Below are 18,786 nucleotides of genomic sequence, written 5' to 3' on the forward strand. Positions count from 1 at the left end.
ATACAGTGTTCAGTGTTAGGAATCTGTTCAGAGCAGTAGCATTCCATCTTGTGTCTTTATCTTCATGCCCATCTTTGAGGGCATCTTTTAATTAAGCCCTTGCACTCATTTATTTTTGTTATATGCAGAGTTCTTCTTCCTTAGATTTGGGACTGCAGGGCTTTGTTTTGTTTTTGTGTTTTTGTTTTTAATTCCAGGTTCAGCCTTCCTCCAGCTGGGAATGTGTGAAGGGCTTTTAAAAAGTGATCTACAAAAGCTACTCCACTCCCTGGAGACCAATTACATAGGAGAGGTTGCCTGATTGTTTACTGGTTTCCCCAGCAGCTCATTGTACAGTTGTCATTTTGCCACCTGATCAGTTCCCTTTTCTTGCCTGTGTTTGAAATAGGGTGCTACCAATCTTGGATCCATGTCAGGGCACATATAATGCTTGGGGTAGCACTAGGAAATAGATTACCATTCTGATGTTGCTATAAAGGCACATGGTCATCATTATAAGGATCCCATTAAAGCTAAAGGGACTTGCTGCAGAAATACAGGGGCAGATAATGTAGCTCATGTAACTGAGTGATAACATTAAGTGCTATAATTGATAAAAGCCTACAGTGGTTACTGCCTTTTTAAATCGTTAATAGGTTATCATGTTTCCTAATTGCATTATCATTCATTCATTATCTGTGTGCCCTTCACAACTGTGAAATGTTGAAAGAAGGGATAAATTAAACTATATATATTGTTCTGAACTGACTAGATGAGTCTACTTCTTAGATGGGTAGCAGAGATGAGTAGCAGATGTGGTCTGGGTCCAAAAGGCAAGAAAAAAGTTGCCTTCTGGAATAATCCCCAGAATTTGTAGGGTGTGAAAAATGGCTAATTAACAAGCTAGTGGATATCAGACTAAACTGGCTGAGATTAGGAACTCTGTCAGAAAGGCACATATTTTCCTCCTCCAGAATTTCTGAATGAAGGGTGTTTCAGAACTCGTCGAGAACAAAACTTGGCAGCCCAACCTACAGTAAAAATCACGGTCATTTTTCATACATCTATAGTGTGTTTCATCCATGCAATTTGCTTTTTTTTTAAATGGAGTATCACTGTGGGAATAATCACAGAATTCTAGTTATAGAATTCATAGACATTCATGATCTATGCTTTCATGATTTAATTGTTTACAAATAATATTTTGCTGTGTGTTATTGCAGTGAATACATATTATATTGTGTGTATTACTGTTGCATATAACAGAAAACAAGAATAATTCTGAGGATTTCAGGTTCATTTAACAAAGCATTAATCATGCTGGTAATTATCTATGATAAATCTACAAGATGAAAGAGAATCAGCCACAAGGCGAGATGCAAACAGAGGCATTTTAATGGCTGGCCCCAGTTATGGGACTTGCTACCACTACAGACTCACCACAGTTCAAGATTGAGCACCTTTTGTGAGTGTTAGAAAGCTTACTTGTTTGATCTGGCCAGTGAGACTCCAGATTACATGGAACAATTCCAGTGAATTTGATTTTAATTTTATTCTGTGGAATGTGTGTGTTGTTACCAACTACCAAAAACTTTCAGGATGGAGCAGTCTATAAACTGAAAGAAAGAAATATTAAACAAAAATATGTATCTAGTATATCACGATTGCAAATGGTTGTTCCAGCCCACCTACCTGAGCCATTAAAATAGTGTTGTAAAGCTATTATGACACCCTCTTTTGTGAAGGTGCAGTGACACAGGTATTAGTACATTCTGTTCTAAGCACTTATGTGCTGGTACAGAAAATCTTTCTATGAAAAGAAAATGGCACTAAAATCAATAGATGTTGTTTACATGTAAATGGCATCATGACAGAGGTATAAACATGACAAAGTACTATGTTCTGTTAAAACTTCTGTTAAAAAACAACATCATGTCAACAGCAGCAAATCCCCTAAACAAGGCTCTTTCTCTTGACATTTTCCGTAGTAATAGCTTGGAAATTTTTCCACGAATTAAGTTCAGTAGTTAGCAGAGCTTAGAAAAGTTACTTTTTTGAACTACAACTCCCATCAGCCCAATCCGGTGGCCATGCTGGATGGGGCTGATGGGAGTTGTAGTTTTAAAAAGTAACTTTTCCAAGCTCTGGTAGTTAGTTACGCAAATGTTTGTGAGCACCTTCATTTGTAGGGGTAATTAAGATTTCCTGAAAGAAGAAAGTTTGTTAATTAAAAATCAGAGAGAGCTAAAAGCAAAAGGCACATTTTATTTATACTATTGGTTCCTATTCAAAAGTATTTCACCCTCATAGAATCTAGTGGTTGGCATTTAAGCAAATTCAAAAGGTACATTCAACTCCACACATATTGTGTTCTGAGGCCAATGATATTCATAACTGAGTCATAAGGATATGTTTAGCAAATGTACTGTTTAGTAAACAGAGGGGCTGCCCCAGTTCATGAGCTTAATGGGTATTCCAAGTCCCTTCTGGCTTTAATCATCAGTTTCATTTTGAATTCCCAATATCGAAATTAATTGCAGGTGTCTGCTTTCAACAAGAGTGTAGTCTTTAAATTATACATGTCAGTGCATCACTTACACCATGTCACATCCCGTTAAATTTCTTCTCATTGTAACTCTATATAACAAAATGTGACATTAGAGAAGTTTTAGCATATTGTAGTGTACTGATACTTTGAGTTATCTCTAGATGACCAAGATGAATAGATATTATTGTTGTACAAGGCCTGGATAAATAACTAAACACAAGATTAGATGGATCTTATGGGTCTTGAATTTGACCAAGAACTACAGTAGGTTTCTTTGTGTACCAAAGCAGATAAGGGAAATGCACTTTTATGGCATTATCAAAAACATTTGCCACACATCCCAAAACCCCTAGAAATAACATCAAGAAGTCTTGTGGCAGCTTAATTAGTAAAAATATATTATGGCATGAGCTTTCTTGGATACTAGCTTACACCATAATGAATTTATTAGTTTTTAAGTTGCCATAAGACTCGTCATTGTTTTGCAGACTATCACAGGTACCCCTCTGGAAGTTGTTACCAAAGAGAAAAGAGAAAAGGGATGCTGGAATGATATACTATGCTGGAATGTTAACTATGGAAGGCCAATATGGCCCTAATGGATGCAGTCTTGGACCTGGATCAGAGCGTTATTTGTATTTGCTCAAGCACTGAATTCCATGTGTGACCTTTAGCAGAAAGTACTTTCTTTATTGTCTGTCCTCCAGCTGTAAAATGGGAATATTAAATACTGCTGATGGTTATGTAGGTGGGAAATGCAAGAGAGAGCAGTGCTATTATACATGACTATGCTTGTCTCCTATTAGGGTTAGGGATGTGCACTTAAATTTTGGGTAGAAGCCAGATTTGTTTGAATAGGGATAAATCAGGTCTTGAATTAGAACTTCCAAACCTTTTAAGAATGTAACAGCCCTCCTGGTTCAGACAAAAGGCCTATTTAATCCAACATCCTGTTCTCATAGTGGCCAACCAGATGCCTATGAGAAGCCCGCAAGCAGGACCTGAGTGCAACAGCATTCTCCCTACTTGTGATTCCCACCAAATAGTATTCAAAGGCATACTACGACTCTGAAGGGCCATCATATCCATCATGGCTAATGGCCATTGATATCCTCCTTGAATTTGGCTAAAAGCCTTTTAAAGCCCTCTAAATTGATGGCCAGCACTATATAGTTTAACTATTTGTTGTGTGAAGTAGTACTTCTTTTTTGTCTGTCCTGAATCTTCCAATGTTCAGCTTCATTGGATAACCCTCTATTCTAGTATTATGAGAGAGACAGAAAGGAGGTTCACAAAGGAGGTTTGGAATATCATAGTTCCCTGCTATCCACTATCCCCACTATCCCTGTTCTTTTTTCTGTGACCTCCTGGCCTTATGTGAATATCTTGTGACCTGGGAGGCACAGCTTGGAAAAGTTACTTTTTTGAACTACAACTCCCATCAGCCCCAGCCAGCATGGCCACTGGACTGGGCTGATGGGAGTTGTAGTTCAAAAAAGTAACTTTCCCAAGCTCTGCTGGGAGGCTTGGCACTCTTCCTACTGGCCTTCACCATTTTTAAAAAATTGTGCATGGATGCACATGTACAGCTGTATCAATAGCTGCCATAGGTAACATGGTAGTAGCTGTCAATGACATTTTGCATATGGCAACTCACTAACATCAAAGCAGCATCAGTGACAGCAGGAAGAGGAATATTTGTATCTTGGTATTTGGGATAAGTTTTCTCCCTTATTATTATTATGTTGTTATTGTTGTTCACTTTTTACAACAAAAGAATCCCAAAGCAACTTATGAGTTAAAAATAGAAATATAATAAATAACAAATATCAATAAAATCGTAATTAACATTAAAAGTGTTCATTCACAACCAAGGAAAATATCTTTCTTCACCATCCAAAAGATAAACACCAAAAATCCTATCATGGCCCAAATACCTCAGATAACATATAAAGACGTATATCCTTTTCGCATGTTACTCTCATGAACTGGGCATCACTGGATGAGTACTGGGGAGTGGCAGGGCTACACTCCCTGCCCTGCTCCCAGCATTAGGCATGCTATTTAGCTGCACCTCTAGATATTCCTCTGCAAAGAAAAAGCAGCTTAGGCACTTTCTTTAGAAACAGCCATGCTAACACCTAGACAGCCAGAGGCAGAGGCAAGCAGCATATCTGATGTGGCAGGCAGGGCAGGAGTGCAGCCTTGCTCTCTAGAGTAACATGAGTAATATATGAAGGCCCCCAAGGATGTGGTCTGAAAGCACATTAGGGCAACAACCACCTTGCTGAGCCTAAGCAGGTCTGGGTTTGATCAGTGCCAGGATAGGTGACCATCTGGGAACCACATGTCTGCTGCCTTGGGTTCCATGATGGAAAAAAGGCAGGATATAAATAGAAGAAATTAAACTAAATAAATAAATGATTTCTAGCCTTTACACCAATCACCTAACACAGTTACCTTAGTTTCCAGTTTTATTTTCCAACAGAATCCATGACCATACAAGAAAACTGATTACCTATTGCTAATTCATTATTTTGGCTCATAATGAATCAGCTTTGTTCACTGCAGAACATATATAGGTATTTGCCTTTTTTTACATTGATGAGCATTTGACTAACACGCTTAGTATGTATGTATGAAAATAGCAAGCTCTTTGAAAATGCCCCAGACAGATTAAAATATCAGTAAAGAAACAAGAAACCACAATTTATTAGCCAATTTTGAAATTGTCCATTTCTCCTGTAGCAAGTTAGACTGACACAGTTTAAGGCTTTTCACCCTTTATTGAACTTCTCTTTGAAGCTTCAGATATTGAAAGTAGTTCAGAATCACGCAAATAATGTCTTTTTGTTCTTGGGGCTGATCTTCTCACATAATATTCTATTACAGCAACGAAGCAATTCAAGGATAATGCTGGTGCCTACTAGCACTGAATTGATTTTAGGTTCCATCAGTATTTCCAGAGAGTACCTTGGTTCTTGGTAATTTAAACTTGACCAAATATATTCCGGACAGATTTTTAATGCAAAAGAAGAGATTGCTAGGGATTAATTTTGGGGGACTGATTTTTAATCTTCTGATACAGAACAGAGATATGTGGAAACTCTACAACCACCAACATTCTTTTTGGGGTGGGGAGGAAGAGTACACCTTTAGATCCAAACCCAAATTGTACAACAAAAGCCAGTTTGGGGTCATGATACCAAATCGACACACCCTAGACACCCTTGGTCTTTAGGTATGACAGGTGTCTCATTCAAGATACAGCTGCATAACAATAAAGCATCTTTTAAAAATCCATTTTAGTTTCTCCCTGTTTTCAATCTGTACCATCATGGTTTTTAAATATAAAGTTTAAGGTGAATCACAATAGATTTTAAAGATACTGCAATGCCTCTAAGTTAAAAATCTTACTAAGTGTGTATCATATTATGCATGATAGTCCAAATGTAGTTGCACTCATGGAGCCCGGATTCCAGTTGCGGTTAAGGGTCGAAATAAGACATGGACACAGCAAGCTGGGTTGAACAAAGGGCCACTTTATTAAACTATAACAAAACCCCATAGACTAACCTGCAGAGGGGAAACATAGGTGCAACAAGCAGTTGTAATACAGTGCTTGGGCGACCAATCCCTGCTGGGGCAAGGGCAAGCCATTCTGCTTACCCCCACCACACCATGTAGGTGAGCAGGGGGGCCTTCTCACATCACCACCCCCTGGGGCCCTGTAACTCTGGGTGAATGAGGTAAGTTGGCCCCAAAAGCAGTCCATATCCTGCCTTCGGGCAGTAAAGCCATGACAAACAGGGCTCCAGAGCCACCAATCACCTCCAAAGATGCCTAAGGGGACCACCTAGCTGTCCTTACCTACTTCCCTTCCCGCACCTTGCCACCACAAAAAGGGGACAAATCTCTATTTAGTCCCCCTTCACCCTGATGATTTTGATTGCATAAATGTATTGTTATTGTTGATGGGGAGAGTCCCCCGATCACAGTGATATATCATACAGGGTACCCCAACATATATTTTGGGGTTCAGAGACATGTTATTTTTGGTTTGAAGTTGCTGTAGTTGTCAACTCTTCTTTTTTAGTGTTTTGAACTTTCAAGCAAATAAGGAACTGGGAACTAGGAACCAACTTCAGCGTCGTATCAGTTAAATAAATTAAACAGTCGTGGGGGCGGCTGATGTTTTGGTGTATATCTTGGGAACCAGACCACCTAGCAACTTAATTTTTTTAAAAAATTGAAGCTGAGAGTCCGGAGATTAAGGGGTGGTAGCTGGAGAGCCAAAGGGGTCCCCCAAAAACTGGAGACTCCGGCCAAAAACCGGAGACCTGGTAACTCTAATTGGAAGCCCTAGTGGCAGAAGGGGGGAACCAACTGAAAAGGCCCCCAAAGCCTAGTCCAAATCTATAATGCCCACACAGGCCCCAAACGCCAGCCTAAACCCCTGCCACTAATTCAAAATGGCACCAGCCACATGCGGCCACCAAGATGGCTGCCATTCCTTAAACCCTTGCCCAACCATGGCAATGGGGCAGGCAGCAGGTCACCTAAGGCCCACCTGGGCCTTTATCCTCATGGGGGGAGGCTGAAACACCACCCACTTGTGCCACAAGGGGAGGTGAAAGCCATGGCCCTGCCCTGGCCTAGCACCCTGCTGCAGGCGGAACGCCGACTCACGGCCCACTGCGGCCTATTGGCTGCCTCTGCCCCACCCAGGCCCTTTATACTTCCAGGGGGAGGGAGGCCAAAACGCCAGCTGCCGCTGCTGTCAAGCCAAGGAGAAAGACCCAATCACAGGTTGGCCTAGCACCTCAGCCAGTGAAGGCCGAAAATTTTCTACACATGGCACCCTCAAAATTGCACCCACACTCCTCAAAATGGCAGTACTGCTCCTGCTCCTGGCAGCTGCGCTGCGCTCCATCTCCTCCTTCTGTTGTGTGCCAAGAGGAGGATTAAGGGGGCGGTGTGGGCTTAAATAGGCCCTGACACCCCACCCCCATGCCGCACATTGCGCATGCACTTTGTGTGTGACACATGACTGGTGCCCTCACCTACAGTGGTGACCAGGGCTTCGCCCCTGGCAGCAACTGTGCTCCATCCACCCAGGCTGTGCTCGTGTGAGCAGAGCAGGACTTGTGCTGGTCAATGTTTGTCTTGGGGTGGAGTAGTAGAAACTGAATCTATCCCTCTGCTTCTCCTCTCAAATAACTTGATAAATATTATCAATGATTTTCTAACAGGCCTTCACATATTTTGGCCCACATGGGAAGAAGAAGCAACATATGCAGCATCCATTTGCACTTGTACCTCCTCACATAGCTCAGATATACATTCAGAAACCTGCTTCCAAGTGCATATGGCCTCTATCTGGATTGTGAGATGGGTGCTCCAAAATAAATGGAATTTGTGGCATCTTAATTTTTCTGAATAGGGAGATGGATAGATCTGTATGTTATTAAAGACTTTCTCAGCATTCCAGTATGGGGAAAAATCATAACTTGGAGATAAGTCCCATTTATTTCAGTAGGACTACTTTCAAACAAAAAAACTGGGATTCTGTACATAGTCCCATGCACAGGAGTGTCAACAGGATTTCCTGGGTCCAGTACACTGTATATAGGTTGGCCCCTTACATTCCCACCCATCCCTCACCTCCCAGCAATCCATCGGCAAGTACTGTGGCTTATGTACGTATATTACCAATATGAACAGTTATTTTTAATCCACAGTCTTGATTTAAGACACGGGTTTCCAAACTGTGGTCCATGATCACCAGTGGTTTGCAAGCTTAATTCAGGTGGGAAGCTAGAATTAAGATGGCTAATTTTGATAATATTTTTGCTTTGAATGGTGGCAGTATGCTTTTTTATTGCTTTTTTATTTATTGTATTTTATTGTATTACAATTTGAATTCTATGAAATTCAAATTGCAATACAATAACAAACAAGAAATAAAAAGCAATAAAAATACAATTAAAAATCATACAGCCTCTAGCACAGCACATTGCAAACTGCTACAACAGACTGAAATATATTTAAGTGGTTCACCGAGAGCCTCAGCAAGTTTCAGGGGTCCATGTTGGGTAATGTTTAGGAACCACTGATATAAGATGTATTTATTTAATAGATGTTTAACCTGTCTTTCAGAGTTCCTGCCCTCTCGACACATTTTACAACAGCCATAAATAGTTCAAAAACCCACAATAATGTCATTGTTAAATAACATTTAAACATTAAAATAACATTAAAAGGATAGAAGAAGTTTTAAAAACTTGTGCAGTTTGGCTGAACCAACTCTCAGCCTAACCTACCTCATAAGGTTGTTGCAAAGAAAAAAGGGGGAGGGAGGACCCAGGAAGAAAAGTGAGGTGCAAATATATCATGTCATATTCACAAACCATATAGTTAGGGGGGGAAACATGCAGAAAAGCAGCCTCCCAGTTGCTTAAACTGCAACATTTCGCAGTCCTGATATTTTATAGCAACCTCCCCCCCAAAAACACTTGCCAGCATACACACACACAGAGAGAGAGAGAGACAGAGAGAGAGACAGAGAGAGCATGTGCAGCTTGACTGAACCAACTTTCAGCCTAACCTACCTCACAGGATTGTTGGAAAGATACCATACACACAGTGAAGACGTAAAAATACATACACCCCATATAATAATTTATTGTCAAAACCAGTTGGTCATTTCAGCTTTTTTTTTTTTTAATCAGTATTGGTTTCCTGCCAAATACAGCAGTGACTCCTAAGTAAGTCCTGCCTAATTGCCTTTTAAAAAGTAGAATTGATGGAGAGGTACAGAAGGATTAACAACACAATCCTATAATATGTCTGCTCCAAAGTCTCATTGATTTACATCACAATCCTAACCATGTCTACTCAAAAGTAAGTCCTAATGAATTCAGTGGGGTTTATTCCCAAGTATGTGGAATTAGGATTGCAGTTTTATTACCAGAAAAGTGAATACAGGATTAAAGCCACATATTGGGAAGGTTTTCAAAACAGATTATGGATTAGACAAATAAACTGCCCTGTTCAGCAGCCCAGGAAAATTTAAACTTGTATTACTCCTTCTATTTAGAAAACTATAACGCATTATAAACTGCATGTACAGTTTTTCATTTTTGTTCAAAAATTATAGACAAAATGTATAATATGCTGTTTTTTGCAAATAATTAAAAACCTGCATGTACATTTTTATTATTGTTTACTATGTATGCCTACCAAGATCCTGCTGTGCTGTGTGTGCTTCTCTGATCTTCTGGACCTCGTGCTCAATATGCACACAAAGAGAGAAGTGGGCAGGCAGGGACACATGCTGCTGTGAAATCTACAAGCTTACTCAACTCACGTGATGTCCATACGCACACCATTAACCAATATGTAGAGAAAAGGAAGAAAAGGCAGCTCATTTCAGCACTTGCAAGAGTTTCTAGCTATTGCCTGGTGTTCAAAAAATCTCTTGTCAATCACAGCTCTAACTTCACTCATTGACTAAAACTGTGAAAGGGTGGGGATTGGAGCAGCCGGCTAGCTCGTTGAACAGAAATTGTGGGAGCGGGGTGGCTCACATTTTGGTGTGTAACTTTTTTTCCAAAGCACTTAGAAACTTACTTTTTTTAAAAAAATGAAAGCTAAGAGTCTGGACCCTATCTGTTGGTCGCCCTGCACATGAACATAAAGCCATGGTGGTATAGAGCTTACTAGGAGTAGCCAATGTGATGCCCTCCAGACAGTCCAAGCAAGGCCAATAGCAAAAGGATTATGGATGTTGTGGTCCAAAATGTGGCCCCCACCCTATGGAACTCCCTTCTAAATGATCTCCGCCAGGCCCCCTCTACTATGAGTTTCCGCCGGGCCATGAAGAACTGGCTGTTCAGGCAGGCCTTTGGGGTGGGCTAGATTTTAACATAATTGCTTTTAGATTTTAATGTTATTGTATTGATGTGTCATTTTGTGCTATTTTGCTTATTTTGTACGTCGCCCAGAGTGACTGGTTAGCCAGCCAGATGGGCGACTAAGAAATCCAATAAATAAATAAATAAAATATCTGGAGGGTGCCACTTTGGCTATTCCTGGGATAGACTGCTTGAAGTTTAGAAAGAAGACCTCAACTTCAAAACCCCACTCAAACTACCACATAGGATTGTTGTGATAAAGGGGAGAAGCTATATATGCCACCTGAGCTCAATAGAAAAAAAAGTAGCATTAGAACATCAAACGTAAATCAGTGAAGCCTAATTAGGTGTCAATGCACTGGAAAATAGTTGGCACTATTTTCCATGTATGTGTGGAGTCTCATGGACAGGGACTTCCCATTCTCTTCTGACAGGGATTTGCCCTAAGAGAAGGTCCACAGCATTTCTTATGTTTGTATCTGTTGGATTATGCATTGGGAAAGAGTGTGAAGTACTGAATATTAAAGGCAGCAAGACAGAAAGCCCTCAGAAAGGGACATAACAATAATAATAACGAGAAAAGGAAAGAAGCCATACCATTATAAATGAAGTAAATCAGCTTTAGTGACAGAACAGAATTATATATTATAATGCATGGCTTTTGCAAAAAAATTCAAGTGCAGGGGGAAGTAAGATAAACTTAAGTTATTCATAAAATCTTGGAAGACTCCCCACCAGACAACATTGGCATTTTGTATTCTTCCCTGTATTTTCATTTAAAAGGGAGTTGCTGTGCAAAATAATGTCCTTGTCTCTCCCTTCCTCATACAGCCCTCCAATCAAATTTAATAAAGCTAGTTTGATACAATGCCAGCCTACACTTGGTTTACCCTTGGTCGACTTTAATAGGGTCAAAAATATTTTCGCATTGGCAGTGTACGCATTAATCATTTTTTCAGAGGATTTAGAAAATTGGAAGAGACAAGGCCAAGCAAAATTTTAAATTAATTGGGCCTACCCCAGCATTCAAGGGTCACCTTGTGTCAGTTGTCCCACATTTTCCAGGTCACAGAGTTCCTGTGCATCCTATAGCTACATGAGGGGAGATCTGTGCTGTGGGCACACAAAGGTGAAAGAATTTCCCTCATAAAGTGCAAATTTTCCTACGGGCAACCACAACAATTGTAGCCTCCAGATTGTCACCAGACTCCAACCACTTAAATAATGCATGCTTGGCTGACGCCTCTACTTGGTGCATTTTCTAATCGAGTAGTCAGAAAAAATTGCAAACATTCTGTCATTTACCATAAATCTGCTGCCTGCTCAAAACTCCACAGCAATTAATTTTACTGCTGTTCAGAAATATTAATTTCAACTGGGAAATCCATCTTTCCCACTATCACTACTTAACCCCTTTTAGGATTTCAAATATTTTTTGATAGGGATCAGAACATCAAAGCACTGTTCTTACAAAGAAAACACTGTTTGTGACACCAATATTGTTGAACATTTCTCACCATAACCTTTAATAATGTCCTCTCAGTATCTGGCTGGCAATGGAAAATAAGAGAGGTTAGTGCAAGTCTTTCTTTAGGGATGTAATTAATTTATTGGTTCCCAAAAGGGCTTGCTGCGCAGCCAGCAATCTGCAAACCTTTTAGCTATTGCTGTGATATAGGAGAGCAAAGTGCCACCATCTAAGCATCAAGAATAACTAGAGGCAAGAAAGTTACAATGAATGATTTATTGTGTGTTTAAAATGTTCTAAGAACAAAACAATATGAAGAAGGGAAGAAGAATTAGGTCAGCCAAGACAATGATATCCCATTGATTTATAAGGAGAATGTCATCCTAAAAAGGGGGAGGGTGGAACCAAGAAAGAACATTTCTATCAGAACAGGACATTTCACCTGTTGACATAGTCCCAATTAAAAGGAATATCATAAGGCAGAGATGGGGGACCTGTGACTCTAGATATTGTTGGACTATAACCTCCCATTATCCCTGACCATTGGCCCAGTTGGCTGGGGCTGGATGGATCTGTGAGTGAGGCTTCAGTATGCCTTAAAAAATTAGGCCACTCTGTTTGGTGCATCCATCACATTTTGCCTATCAGAGTGGAGATGTCCCATGAAGCACTGATCCCTCTCTGCCAGTACACAGGCAAAAACATCATCATAAGGAAGAGAGTAAGGATGCACCAAGATTCCCTTATGCAACCCAGGCTAGGATGAACAGGCATGGGGAAATCCTAGATGCATCCCCATTGCCCAGTGAGCTCAATCATAACTTCCATCCCTGAGTCTTGATTTGACTCAGCAACGGTGAGAGTAGGATAGTGAAAGGCTATATTCACAGGGCAACTTTGCTGTTGCTCATTGTTCTGGGAGCTGATTGATATGTACCTGAAGAGGGGGAAAGACCTTTGTCCCAAGTTGGGAAATGTTGGGAAACATTGCTTTATCATCCTCTAACAGCACTGCCTTATCTGTTAAGTGGGAGCATTAATGATATAATCCTGGGATGGACAGATCCTGGATTCTCAGGGGGCATTCAGAAAGTGTTCTGGGGCTTAAGGTATATTTTGCAGCACAGCCTGATCCTTTCACAAGCATTCAGGTTATGTAAGTCACATTGATGACACCTAGCAGTAAGATTTCACGTGAGCAGTATAATGCTGACAACAGGTAATTGGTGGCTATGTAATTAATTGAGGAGCTGAGGAAAATGTGCTTCCCAAAAGCACTCCTCATGAGATCAACAATGGTTCTTTACCTTTCCAGCAAATGCATGAGGTGGCAGTCTATAGTGCAAAAAAAATACATGAAATACATATGGTATCTTATTGTCTCTCCAAGTACCTATCAAAGTAAAAATCAACCACCACAAAACTGAGTTCAGTCACATACAAAATTCAAAAGAGAAACGATAACATTAAAATTAGGAATAATTCCACTGGTCCAGTTGCACATGTGAACTAGCTAGTTCCTTTTTTTCTTCTCCTGGTCTTCCCCCCAATGTAAAGTAATCATACATGAAACGTGCAGCTTTCGAAAACAAATTTCAGTCTCTTGTAGCTTCTGAAAACAATTTTATTTTCTTTACAATGTACCTGTACAACTCCTTGATTAAAACAAGCAAGTCAGCTGAGAAGTAGATATATCAGTTGCTTCATGGGCTGGGCCAATTCACAGGCTGTGATTAGAGTATCCCAAAATCTGTTTTACAACTTCTTGTGAGAGTAAAATGATATCAGGATTATAAAATACCTACATAATTACTCTGGGCCTCTCTGGATGTAAGATTCCTACCTTAATAAACCATGGTTTATTAAGCTGAGAATGAGCCTCATACTTCCCGCTCACAGCTCACCTCATCCTGTATATTGTCTTTGGCACTATGTTCATAGTTTCTTCTCAATACATCTGAAATGGGAAATGGCTTAATGTATGTATATGAACCAGTTATCATGGTTTCAGATCATGGTTAGTTAACTGATGTTACGCCCAAAATGGGAAATTTTAATTTATCAGGAAACTGTGGTTTATAGAAACCACTTAAGCCAGTGTGCATGGGAAAGAAGCAAGATGAAAGATGAAGGCGAGTATGTGGGCCCAACACTTACCAGCCAAATTAACCATGGTTTATTAAGCCAGGAATGTTATATCCAAATCATCCCCATGTGTTTTAACTGTGGTGCAAATCTTTGGAATGTACCTCTAAATTAGTGCATAGGAATATGGATGCACAATTAACAATCAGTCTTACATCATGGAACAACCCAGTGCTAACACTTAAAGCAATACAAGATATGCTGTCTTTCAAATCACAGAACAAAGCAATATAGGCTGCTCTCACACATGGGGCTGATTGTGTTAGTTTAATGGATTAAAAAGGTAGCTCTTGTGTCCCGATTTCTAAAATCCCTTTCACACTGCAGTACCTGTTGCGTTAAGGGCAGCTTTTTCAGCCAATTTACCGGAATTTCGCACAACTGTCTTTCACACAACTTGTTTTCGTCCCTCACCCATGCACACTGTTCCCTACTGTGTAGGAGATCTAAGATCTCGTCCCATCGCCATGCAAGCCATCTCCCTTTAGGATCGGACTTTTTCAATTGTTTTAGTTGTACCAAGACGGGTGTGTGTGGGAAATGCTGCTGCTATCTGCGCCGATGCCGGAACACTGGTACAACGTTTGTCAGGCAACACCCCCACACACACAACTAAAGGGCGGGAACGCACTGCATGCTGGGATGCCTGCCACGTGAACGGCTGCAGCTAGTGAAAATCTCCTGCAATCTTCCGAGTTCCCAGTTTTGCTAACGGATTATTTCTGGTATCATTTATCACAGAAATTAGCGCTAAACTTGCACTACATTCCACTAGAATTCTGGAGCTAGCTTGTGCGTTGTGTGAAAGATCAAATAAAATTCGCAAATTATCAGGGAAGAAATTGTCAGAATAACAGAATAAAGTGCAGTGTGAAAGCAGCCATAGTATTAGCATGACTTTTGATGTCACAGTGCAAAGATTAGGATCGTACATAACTTTGTCGTCTACGTAGAAATATGAACATGTTCACAACAATGGATGGACTTTCCTATGGAAAGCTGCCATTTCAATCCCTTTCTGTAAAATTATGAATATTAAGTAAGTAGTTCAATATATTTTGTCCTTATTGCCAACAGATTCAGGAGAATGAGAACCAAATGACTGTGAAACAAATTTAAAAACAAAACAAAGTGCTATTGACACATGACATAAAATAGTCATATGATCAGTCTGATCTTTCACTTCATTTTTAGCTGATAAGGCATGAACAGACGTTTAGGCCACATCAACTAAAGCAGTTTCCCACTCTAAGTAGATTGGAACTAGATTGTAAGCCTGAAGGCAAGGCCTGTCATTTAAAAAACCTTGTACAATGCTTAGCAATTTTAGGCTCTTTATAAATAAAAAGTAAGTAAGTAGGGGAAAGAGCTGATACACATGTCCCTAAATATATATTGCTACGTCTTTTTGTGGGTACAAGAGTGTGCTGGCACAGGGAGAACAGGGCCGTCACTAGAATGCATCTACTTGCCACTTATCCAGAAAAGCCCTTTGCACAGTATTGCTGCATTGTTGGGATGGGGGGGGGGAATGACTTCCCCAGGACAAAATTTGGTGCAGCACTGCCAGTGACCACCAATGTCTTAGTATAGGACTTAATGTAGTTGTTTTCAGTAAAAAGAGAGACCCTTTGCATACAAAAGATAAAAAAGATTATTATGGGATGTTGTGATGTAGCCCAAATACTTCATGCCACCAAGCCCCTCAGTAAAGAAGCTGAGATTTGAAAATGCTTGGCTATGATGGAGCCAAAGTTAATTGTTTTTACTTCCTATTAATTTCAGTATGAATTCATACCAGCTGGAATCAGTGGGATTAAAATGTTTACTTTTGGGTAGATCATGCCTTATGTCAACAAGCTAGAGGGAGCCCCAGCTGACGAAGCGTCAAGGCCCCAGCTGACAAAGCGTCAAGGCGAGTTAAGCAGCAGGGCGAGTTCGGCAGCAAGGCGAGGAGGCCCCCCACTCTGCCTGTCTGTTCCCTGACCTCAACTAAACCGCAGTTTCCAACCCATTAACGTAATAAACCTTAAATAAAACTATGTAGGTAAGAAGCCATCAAGGGTGTGGGGGCTTCCCAGTGTTTTGCACTGCCTGCAGCATGTACAACTATCTGCCTGTTGGACAGAAGTCGTGGGTGTGCTCTCAGTGCAATGAGCTCCTGGCTCTCCGGGAACGACTTCATTTCCTTGAGGCCAAGGTAGCTGACCTGGAAAAGCTGAGAGAGGCAAAGAGGTGTGTGGAGGAGGCCTTCAGAGACGTTATAGCTGTGTCCCACTCCAAGGATGATAGCTCTTCTGCTATCATGGAGAACAATGGTCTCAGGGAAGGAGAGCATCCAGCTGAGGGAGAGGGAAACGGTCCCTTAAAAGGGACCCATTCCTTGGGGGATGAGCAGCTATCCTCTCGTGCCGAGTATATATCTCCGGGGGGTGGAGGGATCCTTGTAGTGGGTGATTTGATCATTAGGAACATAGACAGTGGGGTGTGTGATGGGCGTGCAGACCGCAAGTTCATTTGCCTGCCTGCTGTGAAGGTTGCGGATATCGCCCGTCATTTAGATAGTTTGGTAGACAGTGCTGGGGTGGAGTCAGTGGTTGTGGTGCACGTTGGCACCAACGACATGGGGAAATGCAGCCGTGAGGTCCTGGAAGCAAAATTTAGGTTGCTAGGTAGGATGCTGAAAGCCAGGACCTCCAAGGTGGCTTTCTCTGAAATGCTACCGGTTCCACGCGCAGGACCAGCCACAGGCACAGCTTTGCAGTCTCAATGTGTGGATGAGACGATGGTGTCGGGTGGAAGGGTTTGGATTTGTTAGGCACTGGGGAACATTTTGGGACAAGCCGGGCCTGTACAAAAGGGATGGGCTCCACTTGAACCAGAATGGAACCAGACTGCTGGCACTTAACATTAAAAAGGTGGCAGAGCAGCTTTTAAACTGACTGAGGGAGGAAACCCGACAGGAGCTGAGGAAGGTCCGGTTCGGAATAAACCTCCCCCCTGGGATAAAGACCAAAGAAATGATGAAGTTTTAAAAGGGGTAGGCCTAGAAGTAGGCATTGTGAGAGCAGGGGCACAGCATATAAATTCAGAAGGGCAAAATTACCACAGGCCAAACCACAAGTGCCAAAGACACTTGAAGAGAGACACTGCTTACAAGTGCCTGTACGCTAATGCTAGGAGCCTCCGAACCAAGATGGGAGAACTGGAGTGCTTGGTCTTAGTGATATAGTGAGCATAACGGAGACCTGGTGGAATGGAGAAAACCAGTGGTATACGGTTATCCCTGGATATAAACTATATCAGAAGGACAGGGAAGGACATATTGGTGGCGATGTCACTCTATACATGAAAGAAGGCATTGAATCCAGCAAGCTCAAAACCCCCAAAGAGGCAGACTCCTTCACAGAATCGTTGCGGGTGGTGATACCATGCCCCAGGAGGGATTTAATAATGGGAACGATCTATCATCCCCCTGATCAAAATGCTCAGGGAGACCTTGAGATGAGATATGAAATTGAGGATGCATCCAAACTAGGAAATGTGGTAGTAATGGGTGACTTCAACTACCGGGACATAGACTGGCTGCATATGTGTTCCAGTCATGACAAAGAAGCAAAATTTCTAGATATTCTAAATTACTATGCCCTAGACCAGTTGGTCATGGAACCGACCAGAGGGACGGCAAACCTGGACTTAATCCTCAGTGGGGACCGGGACCTGGTGCGAGATGTAAGTGTTGTTGAACCGATTGGGAGCAGTGACCACAGTGCTATTAAATTAAACATACATGTAAATGGCCAATTGCCAAGAAAATCCAACACGGTCACATTTGACTTCAAAAGAGGAAACTTCACAAAAATGAGGGGATTGGTAAAAAGAAAGCTGAAAAACAAAGTCCACAGGGTCACATCACTCGAAAATGCTTGGAAGTTGTTTAAAAACACTATCTTAGAAGCTCAACTGGAGTGCATACCGCAGATCAGAAAAGGTACCGCCAGGGCCAAGAAGATGCCAGCATGGTTAACGAGCAAAGTCAAGGAAGCTCTTAGAGGCAAAAAGTCTTCCTTCAGAAAATGGAAGTCTTGTCCAAATGAAGAAAATAAAAAAGAACACAAACTCTGGCAAAAGAAATGCAAGAAGACAATAAGGGATGCTAAAAAAGAATTTGAGGAGCACATTGCTAAGAACATAAAAACCAACAACAAAAAATTCTATAAATACATTCAAAGCAGGAGACCATCTAGGGAGACAATTGGACCCTTGGATGATAAGGGAGTCAAAGGTGTACTAAAGAACGATAAGGAGATTGCAGAGAAGCTAAATGAATTCTTTGTATCTGTCTTCACAGTGGAAGATATAGGGCAGATCCCTGAACCTGAACTAACATTTGCAGGAAGGGATTCTGAGGAACTAAGACAAATAGTGGTAACGAGAGAGGAAGTTCTAAGCTTAATGGATAATATAAAAACTGACAAATCACCGGGCCCGGATGGCATCCACCCAAGAGTTCTCAAAGAACTCAAAGGTGAAATTGCTGATCTGCTAACTAAAATATGTAACTTGTCCCTCGGGTCCTCCTCCGTGCCTGAGGACTGGAAAGTGGCAAATGTAACGCCAATCTTCAAAAAGGGATCCAGGGGGGATCCCGGAAATTACAGGCCAGTTAGCTTAACTTCTGTCCCTGGAAAACTGGTAGAAAGTATTATTAAAGCTAGATTAACTAAGCA

This window comes from Rhineura floridana, chromosome 1 (genome assembly GCF_030035675.1).
Source record: "Rhineura floridana isolate rRhiFlo1 chromosome 1, rRhiFlo1.hap2, whole genome shotgun sequence".
NCBI lineage: Eukaryota > Metazoa > Chordata > Lepidosauria > Squamata > Rhineuridae > Rhineura > Rhineura floridana.